Source organism: Hyposmocoma kahamanoa, unplaced genomic scaffold, assembly GCF_003589595.1.
Source record: "Hyposmocoma kahamanoa isolate Upper Pololo Valley unplaced genomic scaffold, ASM358959v1 160, whole genome shotgun sequence".
Lineage (NCBI taxonomy): Eukaryota > Metazoa > Arthropoda > Insecta > Lepidoptera > Cosmopterigidae > Hyposmocoma > Hyposmocoma kahamanoa.
The window spans coordinates 2,827,352-2,841,305 of record NW_020653575.1 but is presented as its reverse complement, the minus strand read 5'-3'; the positions used below and the strand labels follow the sequence as shown (position 1 = coordinate 2,841,305).

Below are 13,954 nucleotides of genomic sequence, written 5' to 3'. Positions count from 1 at the left end.
GTTGCCAGCTTATCCATATTCTACAGGATATATCACGCTATAATTTGGGCTTTTTCAAGGCGAGATTATATAGGCATTATTTAGATATTAGGTGAGATGGAGAATTCGCACTTAATTTTTTATAAAAACGTCTGGAGTTTGTTTTTCTCTTTTAAGTAGTAACTTCGCATCACATTATTACTTAATAATGAACACTATCCACTAAACACTAAACACTATGCGTATCCAGCAACATATCCAATGTATTCCAAAATACAGGATCAATCGTGACGACCACTGTCTCACAAGAGACTAAGCGCGAATCGATAAAAATGCACTACAAATTGCAATTAATAAACAACCTTCATTAGAACGAGCAATACTTCAATTATATTCAGTAAGATAAGGTTTCATTTTTCTAAAAGAAAAATGAAAAAGAATATACGCCGCGCGGCTTCGTTGAAAAATTTAACAAAATAGAACGAATTGATAATAAATTTTCTTTGAATGCAAAATAACAAAAGAGTAAAGCTTCAGGGCGCATCCTATTGTCAGTAGCTTGTGCCGCCACGGGCCATGCAATGTATAACTTAGGTTCTCATGTCGCGCCAGTTTAAGGTACTTCTTCTTATCGGTACGTCTTTCATGTACAGAGGACGGCCATTGTTAAGTATTTAAGTTTTTTATTAAGTATTTCTATCTCGTGACCCAACGGTATGCAATGTCCATTTTCGGTAGATCCAATTTGGGAAAACCTTTGTAATTTTTTTCTGAGTCTATTTGTTCTTGGTTTGTGTGTGTGGCCCGGAGTGGATGCCCGGGTATTATTTATTTATTTATTTATTTAAAAAAATTGATCTATCAGTCTAATGCAACAGAGCAGCGAAATGCCTCGCCTTAAACTGCTAAATAACAAAGAGACTTTACGAACTCACAAGTGCGACTTGTGCTCTTGGATGCAACGTCCAGACGAAGGCTTTACTTACAACTTTTAGTAGTTAGCGTTAGAACTCCTTGTGAAAGAGTCAATCCAGGGAAATACTGCCAGTATACCTACATATTTCTGCCGCCAAGCAGTAATGTGAGTATTACTTTACAACTTACACCAGCTATTCTTGACTGCACTTGGATTGGACTTGTTCACACTCACTTCTTGATATCATAAAAAAAGCCTTCAAGTAAAAAAAAGTTGCTCTGAGATCAGTTCATCCATTTGGGAGTTACGCTGTGGTATCCAACACTCAGACACACACGAAGGCTTCTAACTTATTACTCGTACTCCCTTTTTTTTTTTAAATATATCAAGACTACATGATAAACCAAAGGATTCATCAAATAGACGTATATGTAATTTGCACCCGAAATACATTTTTCTTCAACTGAGGCAGTCTGGTAAAAACAAGGTAATGAATTGTACTGAAATTTGACTGAAACAATTGCCAGACTGTAATCTCAAAAATTATATGAATTTTTTTTAATAATATCAAGTGACGGGACGAACAAGTCGTGCGCCTGATAGTAAGCTACTCGCCTATCCATAACAGTTGCAGTGCCACTCAGAGCTTTACATAGCAAAGATCTGAGGGGCACTGCCACTGCACTCGTCGCCCTAAGACATAAAGTTGAAAAGTCTTATCTTATATAAAGTTCTTATGTGCCTTTATGATGATTTGCGGAGCCGAAACGTGGACACTCACGGTACAGCTGGTCCACCAATTTTAAGTCGCTCAGCAAGCTATGGAACGGGCTATGCTCGGAGTTTCTCTGAAGGATAAAATTCGTAATGAGGTTATCCGACAGAGAACCAAGGTCACCGACATAGCTCGTGCAATAACCAAGCTGAAGTGGTAGAGGGCTGGTCATATCTGTCGAAGAACCGATTACCGATGGGGAAAACGAGTTCTAGAGTGGAGGCCGCGACTCGGCAAACGTAGTGTAGGACGCCCTCCAGGCAGGTGGAGTGAAGACCTGCGAAAGGTTGCTGGCGGGAAATAGATGCGACAAGCTGAGGACCGGGTGAAATGGCGCACATTGGTGGAGGCCTATGTGCAGCAGTGGACTGCGATAGGCTGATGATGAGATGTGCCTTTAATTTCACTTACCCTTCAAAACCCGAACACAGTAATGCTGACATTACTGCTTGGCGGCTGAATTAGGTAACGTGGCAAGTACTTCCCTAGATGAACTCTTTCACAAGGAGCAGTAGCTACTAAATATTATTATTATACTAATTGACCACTGTATTGTACGCAGGTCAAATTGTAATATCAATTTCCGTGTACTTTTCTATTGCGATTGAATTTAGTTTTGTATTTTTAACCGACTTCGAAAAAGGAGGAGGTTCTCAATTCGACTGTATGTTCTTTTTTTGTATGTATGTTACGCGATAACTCCGGTATTTATGAACCGATTTTCATGATTCTTTTTTTGTTGGAAAGGGGGTACTTCCATAGTGGTCCCATTTCATTTTGAAGAAAATCATCCACCTCTAAGGGTTCACGCATGAAGATTCGATTTTGTAAATAGCGCCTAAACTTTAATTTAGGAGCAATTATTTTAATGGTTGATTTTGCTATTTCTCCAATTCCAGGCGTTTTTCTCTCAATATGCTTTGAGTAGTGAGAACCGATTTTTATTATCTCCAGAGTCAAGTCCTGTATAGTGGCGAACTAGGGGATATTTCAATAAAACTTAGCAAATAGACGTAATTCCACGTACTTTTGAGGTCGGTTATTTTATTACTCTGTACTGAGATTATTACAATAGCTATTTATTAACGAAAAACATTGCTTGCCAATTAAGAACCATCAGAAAGGAAATTCACAACGAATGAGCTATTTTGTGTTACATAAGATCGTTTCGTACCGAATTATAATATTGTAAAAGTAAAGTTAGGGTACATAAACGCAGCCAAACGCAAAAATGGATAATGGATAAACCATGTTAACAGTGATGTAATAGAAATATGGGCTTTTTACTCTTTTGTAGATTGCGCGTTTATTTAATTTTTCTTTGAAGAACAAGTGTTGAAGATAGGGTTTATTTAATATTTAGGAAATAATTAATTGTGTTTGTTGTTGCAATCATTGTACTTGTCGTTGCAATCATTGTGCTTGTTGTTACAATCATTGTACTTGTTGCTTCATCATTATGCTTGATAGGCTTAGATGGAAAAAAGTTACATTATCACACTAAATTGTATCTTGTTTCCCTGTGTATCCCTTTATTTTCAGTGCAGAAATTGTAAAAGTTTTGGTATAATTATTTGACTTTTCACGTTTAATCACATGTTAACTATCGTTGGAGGGTTAGGTTCGTGGTTTTACGTTCTTGAATTTCTCTCAAAATCTTCCGTTACTTTCGTATATTTTGTATCGTATTTTTGTTTTTGTTCTTATTATTTGTTTAATTTCTGAATAGTTTTTGTGTAATTCTCTTTTTTATAAATTTCTCTTCATATATTTTGTTCGTTAAATGTGGAAATTAATTAATGGCATTTGCACTTAAATAGTACTTACTGCATGCAAGAATATCACTGTTTTTCTGTGCCGTAGTGCTTATGTTGATTCAATTTTAACTGCCTCCGTGGCCGAACAGTTACCGTGCTGGTCGACCACGCCCTAAGTTCGATTCCGGGCCGGGCGAAATATTTGTATGGTCAACATATTGTTTTTATATTGTCTCGGGTCTGGGTTATTGTGGTACCGACGTTGTTTCCGATTTCTTCAGTTACTTATATTTTGTTTAACATTGTGGGCCGATGAACTCAAACCCCTGCGACACAGGTTACCACCTACTTCAGGGGTGAAAGTATCGCCTTCACTTTAGACACAAAACCAGGCCCTGTACTCTCGTTCCCCGTCCGATATCTGTCTGAAACAAATAATGTCAAATAAGTAATTCTCCACCAAATTAGAGGACGCATGAAGGTTCATACTTGACATTGTCGAGTATTATTTATTTGGCCATTGACTTACAATTAAATGGACGTCGGGTCCGCGCTAAAAAGTGTCCGCACTTGTAAGGCGCTAAAATCGTATACAGTGCGCCAAACTCCGCTTTAGTCTTCATTTGTTCTACTGACAGCGCGATACTGCGATGACATTACAATTTAAATTTCGAATAGGTTGACTTGGGACATTTTTTTCGTGGTATTTGTATTAGACCCGTCGTCCATTTATTTGTAAGTCAATGTATTTGGCAGTAATTGTTTTGAACATAAGTCGCACGGAGGACGAGTGTAGACCTTCTGTTTAATTGTAATCCATGCCATGTAACGTGTTACTATTTTTATGTAATTATTACTTTCTGATTAGAGCAACGTATGTGGCGTTGTCTAATATTTATTTACTTTGTTATTGATACTTCTTTATGGAAAAGCATTACGCGGCAAACGGTCCTACACGTTACGATACGTTGTGCCCTGTGCCGTTTATTATATTTTTTGATATTTAATTGTATTGAAAACGCCGATACCATCCATGAACGAGTTAAGTGTAATTACTTTATAATGGCAATTAGTCCCCGCTAATGTAAAATATTTTTTTTTATTTATGTGTTTAAGAAAACATATAGTCTTATAGAAATCTTACAAAAACGCATTAAATTATTAACAGACAAGATTGTACCATTAAATAATTACAAGTATTACAAAATATGAATTTGTACAATGGACTCTATACAAAAAGAAAAGAATTGGTGACACGTATCAGGAAAGAAATAAACAATGTCGAAGTGATGAAATGAAATGATAAAGAAGACGGTAATTAAACCAGATGTCGCAGATGTTTTAATTATTCTGTCAAATATAATATCTCCCACACATTCACATGACAAAACGATAAGCCAAAGGAGATCATATTGGACTTTGTTAAACGTAAGTAAAGAAGAATCCTTGTGGTAAATTGATGATAATAATAAGATACCCAGTCCATAAATACATTGTAAGCTCTATTCATTGCTCCTTTAAATACATTACAGCCTGTTTCGCGTGCACAAAGTGACCACAACTGATAGCGCAGCTGCAGTTTCGCTTAGTTGCGAACTAACATGGGTTTACAGAAGTTTGTCTTTCGACTTCGCCTGTTGTTATAAACTATGTTACTACTTGGCTGTCAGATATTGAGTTAAACTAGTTAAAGTACACATACAGGTTGGTTCTTTATTGTATTTTATTTGATTATGCAGCTATTTTCAAAGTTAATTATATCAAAAAAGTAATCTTCAGTCGATCTGGAAGACTTGGAATAGACTTTGGACTCACATTGGCTGGAGTAAGAACAATTTATTCAGTTGATTGTTTGTGTCTATTCAAAAGATGGTGGAAAAACAAAAGGATATTATAGAATTCTGTCGTCCAAAAAGAATTACTACGTTGACTACGAAAATGTCAATCTTCGTAGTTCAGGTTAACACTATAGTTCATTTTAATGTGTGAACATTACTGCGTTCCGGTTTTATAGGGTCAGGGTGCTGGTAAAATTACAGACACATGAGACGTCAACTTATGTCTCAGGGCACAATGGCAGTGCTTCGCAGATCTTTGTCATTCAAAATTGCGTGCTCTGAGTGACACTGCAAAACTGTAGGTGTGTGTCACGTCACTTGTTCACACAGACACAAAAAAAAACAAAAATGTTTAGGAACCAATCTTTTCTAAGTTTATACCAGCCTGGGTGTTCTGAGAACCTTGAACTGCCTCCGCGACCGAACGGTTACCATACCGGACTGTCACGCAAACCTCTGCGTTCCCCTACCCAGGTTCGATTGCCGGGCCGGGGGAAATATTTGTATGGCTTACATTTATTTATCTCGCGAGTTTGGGTGTAATTTGTGGTTGTCTATGTGTGTGTGTCTATGTCAACCGCGACACAGGGTTTCCCTAGTACGGGGTTATGTTGAGTGTGTGCGTTTGGCTCTGGTACGCACAATACAGGGAATTCGTGATTGGTGCGATTGGAGCGTACTTCAGTATGGTTAGAACCACACCATGAAATTTCAAACGTACTTTTTCGATATCAATATACCTAATAAAACTTATTTGCTCGCTCGATAGTCGTGCACCCTCCACGGGGTCATTGAACGGACCAGTGTTCTAAGTACTATCTATTGCCATCATGCTTTTCACACCCGCTAACAAAGACCTGAATGGTCTTTCTTTGTATCATATACGACGACGGGTACGTTCTTAAGGATTGACCCAGTTATAACCTTTGACTAAATTAATTTTGTAGAGAGAGCGATGTAATGAGGAAATTGACAGAATTGAGAGAGTAAATTGCTTGCTTATAAGTATTCTACAGGATATATCACGGAGAGTATGCTATGGCATACTCTCCGCGATTGCATGATTTAAATCCGCCTTCCCTATTTCATCATCGTGGGACTACATGTTGTGAAAAGTCCAAAGATTCACACGAAGCGTTTTGCATCCATGTTTATATGGCGTATTTGTTCCGCGAACGCTATGACTTGGGCTTTTTCAAGTGAGAGTGAATATACACTATTTAAGTATGTACGCTACATCGTCGACCATGAGGTGAGATGTCGCTTTCTATTAGGTGAGATGGAGGCCAAATGCGTGCGCATTTATTTACTTATAAAGAAAAGAGAAATTTAAAGAAATTAATATTCTTACTCTGGTGTCGCAGTATATTTATGACTGTTACAAGTTATGAGAAGAAGAATACAATTTTTTTTATGAAAAATTGTGATAAACATAGCCACCACGAATTTATAGAAGGGGCAGTGTACACGCTTCTATTCTTATTAATAATAAGATTCCGGTTGATATACAAAATTTGCAATTTGCGAGATTTAAAAAAAATATAATAGAACACAATCTATGAAGATTTAGAAGTAAAGGTTTATTATACAGCTTCTGCGTAATTGGATGACAAAAATCCATGGTAGTAGCCCGTTTAACCACTTTATCTTGATATATTTGAAATAAATATTTAAATGTGTATTCACAAAGAGCAACTTCTCGAGTTTCTTTCGATGTTTGCAGCTAAACAATTTTTTTTTTAAATTATGCTAGAACATCGTGTTCCAACACTATGCTCTTACTACGAACGGAACGTTTGTGAAAATGGAACCTAACGTATGTAAAAGTAAATACGACCTAACAACTTATATATAACCTTTAATTTTATTAACATCAATGCTAAGCTCTCTAGACTATGTTGTATGCATTACTTTTGTTGAAAAATATGGCGACTACAATAGAGACCTGAAAGGTTTTGTAAAGGAAATGCTACAGGAAAGCTTAACATTGATAAGTATGTACTTCACTTCATTTTTCGTAGAAATTTCTTTCTTGTTCTTTGTAAGGGAAATTTTAAACATTTTTTTTATTAGCGATTAAAAAATTTTGTATCCCATCTTGGAATTTTAAAATAGCGGATCGACTGAATCTACTTTTATCGATTAAAACAGACAATATCACGACATTCTACCTCTCTATACTCGATTATAGTGACGCTTACAGTTATTTACTAGCAGTAGAGAACTTTGTTAAAGGGTTCGTCCAGGGAAGTACAAACACCTTACCTATTTCTGCCGCCAAACGGTAGTGAGCATTGCTGCGCTGCGTTTTAAAGGGTAGGAGGGGGCTGGTGAAATTACAAACACGTGGGTCTTGTCAATTTATATCTCAGGGTGACGGGTGCAGTGGCAGTGTCCCTCAGATTTATGCGATTTAAAGTTCGACTGCAACAAAATTAAAAGACAAGTATCCAGTATGAAGCTTCATTCGCATCACGCGTCTTTTCATTTGGTCAAGTATTGCTTATTTGGCAGTAATTGTTTCGCACTGCTGTCGGACGGAGATCGAGAGTAGACCCCCTAGTTCCGAATCCGAGAAATGACGAGCAGTGATGCAAATGCGATACATTGCGATGCAGTAGCTAATCGTCTACCTTTACACACGCTCGCGATTTTGAGCAGGCAGCGATGCAAACGCGATACAAGCGCGCGTTTGTATCAGTCGCGCATTTGCATCGCCGCGTGTAACCACAAGCGACATCCGAAATGGCTCGGAGCTTCCTAGATTTGTACAATCTCGGATTCGGAAAGAATACGTATCGGATGTAGTGCTCTAAGGCGCTCACGGACAAGCGCATTGTTCATCCTATCAGTTGGTGTCATATCAGTATAGAGTACTAAAAAAACCGACCTCAAAAGTACGTGGCATTACGTTTATTTGCTAAGTTTTATTGACATATCCTTAAATTCGCCACTGTACAGAACTTGACGCTGGAGGTAATAAAAAATCGGTTCTCACTACTCAAAGAATATTGAGAGAAAAACGCCTTGAATTGGAGAATTAGCAAAATCAACCATTAAAATAATTGCTCCTTAAGAAAATTTAGCGCTATTTATAAAAATGAATCTTCATACGTGAACAGCCATCCTCAGAGGTAGATGATTTCGTTCAAAATGAAATGGGACCACTATGAAAGTACCCCCTTTCCAACAAAAAAAGAATCATGAAAATCGCTTCACAAATACCGGAGTTATCGCGTAACATACATACAAAAAAAAAACAAATAAATAAAAACATACAGTCGAATTGAGAACCTCCTCTATATATATGTATATATAGTGTATGTATAGCAATCTTAATCTAGAATCTTAATATATATAAATAAGCAATCTTAATATAGTGCATATAGTTTTAAACATTGTAATTTGCAAATTTGGCATATCAACTGGAATCTAATCATAGAAGTGTATAATGAATTCGTGACTTTGTGACGAGGACTGTCAAGAACATACAGTTTATTTTTTAACCAACTTCAAAAAAGGAGGGGGTTTTCAATTCGACTGTATGCTCTTTTTTGTATGTATGTTACGCGATAACTCCGGTATTTGTGAACCGATTTTCATGATTCTTTTTTGTTGGATCTCCAGTGTCAAGTCCTGTATAGTGGCGAACTAGAGGATATTTCAATAAAACTTAGCAAATAGACGTAATTCCACGTACTTTTAAGGTCGGTTTTTTTAGTACTCTGTACTGAGATTATTATTCCTCGTGTTAATATTACATTTATCACTTCTGGGTAAGAATGTTATTTAAATATCTCTCTCAAAGAAACTGAGGCCCAGATTTTAAATTGCCTTAACCGCATGTTTTTGCAGGACAAAGATTTTATTAACGTCGGCGGCTTTACGTGGCTTTACTCCAAAGCAAAATGCCGTGTGTTATTAAGTTGTGAAAATAGCTAAAGTGAACCAATCTAGCGGTTCGTACGCCTGAAAGTTTTTTCTAGTATTTATGCTTTTATTGTAAGTATCTTACCTGTATATTTCAATCCATTGTCTAATAAAAAACTTAACATGTCGAAGACGGTTCACAATCATAGGAAAACGTGTGAAGCTACCAACCCGCTGGGGCTAGAGTCTTGGACCGTAGTCTAAATCTTCTCCTTACAGAAGAAGTATAAACTGTTGTCGAAGATATGTGATGAGATAATTAATATCGTTTTTCTTTAAAAATTCTATGAACTGTAACCATCAAAGATTGTTACCGGTACTAAAAATACGTGTATTATACAAGTTTTTCCCATTTCGATACCTAAATAAAGGTACCGGTACTCAATAGCGGTTCCCGCGACAATGTCAGTTCGCTACATTTGGCTACTATGCCGGCGTGTCGCGCACAGGTATTGTCTGCATTGCATTAACGTTTACCCTCGTGAAATTAAGCGATTTAACGAAAAAAGTAATCATGTGTATGATTATATTGAATTAAGTGCATGGGTTGCTGAACAAACTACTGGTAGGGTACTGTAGCAGAGTTAGCTGAAAATACCGGTTGCTGAAAATTCCGGTATTCCAAGCCCTGCCTGGAACTTATTTGTTGTCAATAAACTATTATGATTATGATGATAATTAACTAAAATAACCGCATTTGCATAACGATAAGCTCTTTTCAAACGTACATTTGCCTTGGAAATAACGCATATAAATTTCTTTATCATAAATTATATAGACTACGAAAAATAGGAAACCCTATGATTACAAACAAAAAAGAACTAAATGAACATAATCATGACATTTCCTGTTCAAGTTTTTTTTCATTAAAAACCATTATACTCTCTATGTATATATATATATATATATATATATTGTAGTCGATGTGCCTCACAACAAAAGTGATGCACACAACGCAGTTAGAGTTGAACATATCAATGTTAATAATAAATAAAGATTGGTTGGCAGGTTGTATTCTATTGTAAGCTTTATTACCTATTATCGTATTATAGCATCTTGTTTACGATAGCCATGTACGATATACCCATCTAGCTTCCATACTCATGCCTAATTTACTTTGTAATACCATTAACCCTTATCTCTAATTAGAACTGTTTTTTGTATTTGTAATATGGTTTTTTTTATAATATCTAATGACGGGATGAACAAGTCGTGCGCGTGATGGTAAGCTACACGCCTGTCCATAACAGTTGCAGTGCCACTCAGAGCTTTAAATCGCAAAGATCTGAGGGGCACTGCCACTGCGTCCGTCACCCAGACACATACGTTGACAAGTCCTATGTGCCTGTAATTTCACCAGTACCATTACTCTTCAAAACCGGAACACATTAATTTTGATATTACTGCTTAGCGGCAGAAATAGGTAAGGTTGCAGTACTTCCCTAGACGAACTCTTTCACAAGGAGCTCTACTGCTACTAAACGCAATGTGGTAAACATTGTATGAGTTATTTGCAGAAGAATAACTGTTTTTGTAATTGGCAACTCAGGGCTTACAAAAAGATTGTATTTTGACATTGAGCGGAATAAACCAATTTAAATCTGGTTAATCGTGTTCTGTTTTTTTAGTTGAAGGATATATATGTATATATATTTTACTACCTACCTTAGCCACCGCTACCGTTTAGATAAAGGCTCCCCAATGTCGGGCAGCAGCAAAGCATTGGCTACCTTCAATCTGGTTTAAACAAAAGCGAAAAGTTTTATAAATCACAATTTATTTTCTAGAATAATACAAAAAAAAAACGCAATTTCCGTTTAAATACTTTTATCAGACTACTACTACTACAAAAAATAATAAATACTGCAACTAACTCCTTAATAATAATCTCAGTATAGAGTACTAAAAAAACCGACCTCAAAAGTCCATGGAATTACACCTATTTGCCAAGTTTTATTGAAATCGGTTTCCGGAAAGTGCGCGAAAACGGATTCATCTCCTAGCTTGCCACCTTTAAACGTGGGATATTTTCTTCAAATTAAATGGGACCAATACTGAGGTATCCATTTTCCAATAAAAAGAAGAACTCACAAGAACTCACAAACTCACGAACAAGAATCGCGTAACATCTAAACAAATAAAATACAGTAATGTCACGAACTTTTCAGATTTTTCTTTAATAAAAATGTAATTTTTTCTTTCCTTGTAGAGCCAGATTTTATTCTACGTAGATACAAGTATGGTATCTCTGTAACGCCTCTTAGTATGTTGTAAATCAGGAAAACCGCATGCTTAATCACGTCTGACCCGCACGTTGCAAGCGGGCCATGAATTTTGGTCAGCTAATGCATCGTCACCACAGCGGGACTGAGAAGAGCTATGCTTCAGTCACCAATAATACTTTGTCATTTTGATTCAGAAACGGGATTTTGGCTTTTGAGATGTACTGATTTGGTAGATAACGAGTCTACCTTCCGGGTTTTTTTTTATAATACCAAATGACGGGACGTACAAGTTGTGGGCCCGGTGGTAATGCGATACGCCTGTCCATAAATCCATATTATTTGTTATGAATATTTATTATGACGTTTAAGTACTGTGATTCTTTTTTCTTTTTATTTAATGAAATTACTCTCATTCTTTATTTTATGTTCAGTAATTGGTTGTACAATCATGAAATAAGTTTTAGCGAAGAGAACCTGTCGCGTATTTAACACGTTGTTTTGCCTGAAACACACATAAGGACCATGCAGCCACTATGTTATATTATTTTTGGTCTAACTCCGATAAGAAAAGGCCTTCGTCTAAAAGTATTGTGACTAACGACCACCCTTTACAAATGATTAGATGTGGGCGGGACAACCAGCACGTCATTTGTACACGTCACTTTGGTCTGGGCCGGCAGGATCTTGAAAAATTATTTGATAGCCACAGAAGTGGAGTTATGTACAATTGAGGAAAAGAAGATGGGTTTGCACATTGTAAATTCGTGTCTACTTGATCAACATTCTTTTTATTACTTTATAGATTTCTCACAGACGGTGTTACGGCACGAAAAGCCGTTAAAAACCGAAAACAAAAGATCTGCAAGCACATAGAAAGTTCTGCATCTGACCGTAAGGACTGCTGTAGGGTTAGCACGGCACGGCGCATCTAGCGCGAAAGCGATATAAAGTACCTACGAGATACTGCTATTATCACATAGAGATCTCGCATATTATGTTGCTCTCGCGCAAGTTGCGCCTTGTCGTGCTAGCCCTACTGGTTCGTTCCGTTCGTTAGTTCAGTAGGGAGAGCGTCAGACACGACATGCTGAAGGCAAGGAATTTTGTAGTGTTCGATTTTTATGTAAATATTACAAAACGCGTCGACCGTTACCACGCCTTCATAAACATTAATGGCGAATCTGAATTCTATTTACTAGGCAACAACATTTAAATTACTCTGAATAATACAACCGCGAGGTCGCCGCTTGGGGCGCCGCGTAGGCCAAATTCAAGCCAGACTCGCCCGCGTGGCCGAGAAGCTTATTTAAGTTAAAACGTAAAAGCTAAGTAAAAAGAGCGTATTTTGCCATGACAGTTAACGCACGCGGTCGCTGCTCGGCGGCTACGCGGACTTCGCACGGCGACCGCTCAGCGACCGCGCGGGGTTGGCGCGATGACATTCGAGTCGAATAAATGCGTTCTTATTGTTTAGCGTAATGTTGAAAGAAGGTTTTTGGCGAAATGATATCGTGTTTGCGTAGGCTTTGAAGCATCTGAGGTAGACGCGTAGAAGTTCATTGCACGCACTACAAATTACAAGCACTTGAAGAATGTTTAGAAATTTAGAAATACATTTTTTTTATAAAAAGGACGACCTCAAAAATTCGTGGAATTAAAGAAATTGGTTATCAGAAAGTGCGCGAAGCCGGATTCATCCCCTAGTTTGCCACCCTTAGAGGATGAATATTTCCTTCAAATTTAAATGGGACCAATACTGAAGTACCCTCTTTTCAACAAAAAAAGAATCATCAAAGTTGGTTCACAAATTTTATTTTGCTGTCGCGTAACATACATACAAAAAAAATATTGTCGAAATGAGAACCTTCTCCTTTTTTTGAAGTCCGTTAAAAATACATTCTCTTACTGTCAAATAAGCTCATTTATTATTTAAGACTTTATTATTATTATAGATTTATTTATATTATTACTTTATTATTATTATTTTCGTATTTATTTTAAACTCTCGCCTCTCCCAAGGCCTAAAAAATTAATTTTGAATTTATTATTATTATTATTATTATAGATTATTATAGAATTTATTATTTATTACTTATTACGGAATACGGGAGAGAAAAATTTCATTGAAATATCTCTACTAAAAATCAAATGAACCTTTTTTTCAATCCTACTGTATTTCTTAGTGGTGCTAGATATGCCAAGGGCTATTCAAAGTAAATAAAATGTACCAAGAAAGTAACAAAATAAACCGCTGACCTTCTTACGGCCTTAGCAACTATCTTGGTTACGTAGATTGAAGCTTAGGAGTACATTCCATACAATCCATACACACTCCCCAATTTCAGAATTTGTGTCTCCTCGCCCGTTGGTCACATAGGACAACTGTTTTCAAGCTCAAGAAGGTCGTTATAATACGTTTTATCGAAATCTCCATGTATTAATATAGACGACAACACTCTACGCATGGGCGAGTGACGTACTCCCGGTTCGACGCGCACCCGACTGGCACCCGTCCTGTGTGTTTCATGCTTAAA

The 13,954-nt window shown here is 36.9% G+C and overlaps 1 protein-coding gene across 1 annotated transcript in view; it reads left to right on the top strand.

Moving 5' to 3' along the window:
- LOC113240660 (fructose-bisphosphate aldolase-like) overlaps positions 1 to 12,799 on the top strand; it is a 40,456-nt gene extending 27,657 nt beyond the window's left edge. Inside the window, exon 9 of the mRNA XM_026478022.1 lies at positions 12,778 to 12,799. The gene's annotated coding sequence lies outside the window, so the exon portion shown is untranslated. The remainder of the gene's footprint in view (positions 1 to 12,777) is intronic.
- The last annotated feature ends 1,155 nt before the right edge of the window (positions 12,800 to 13,954 follow it).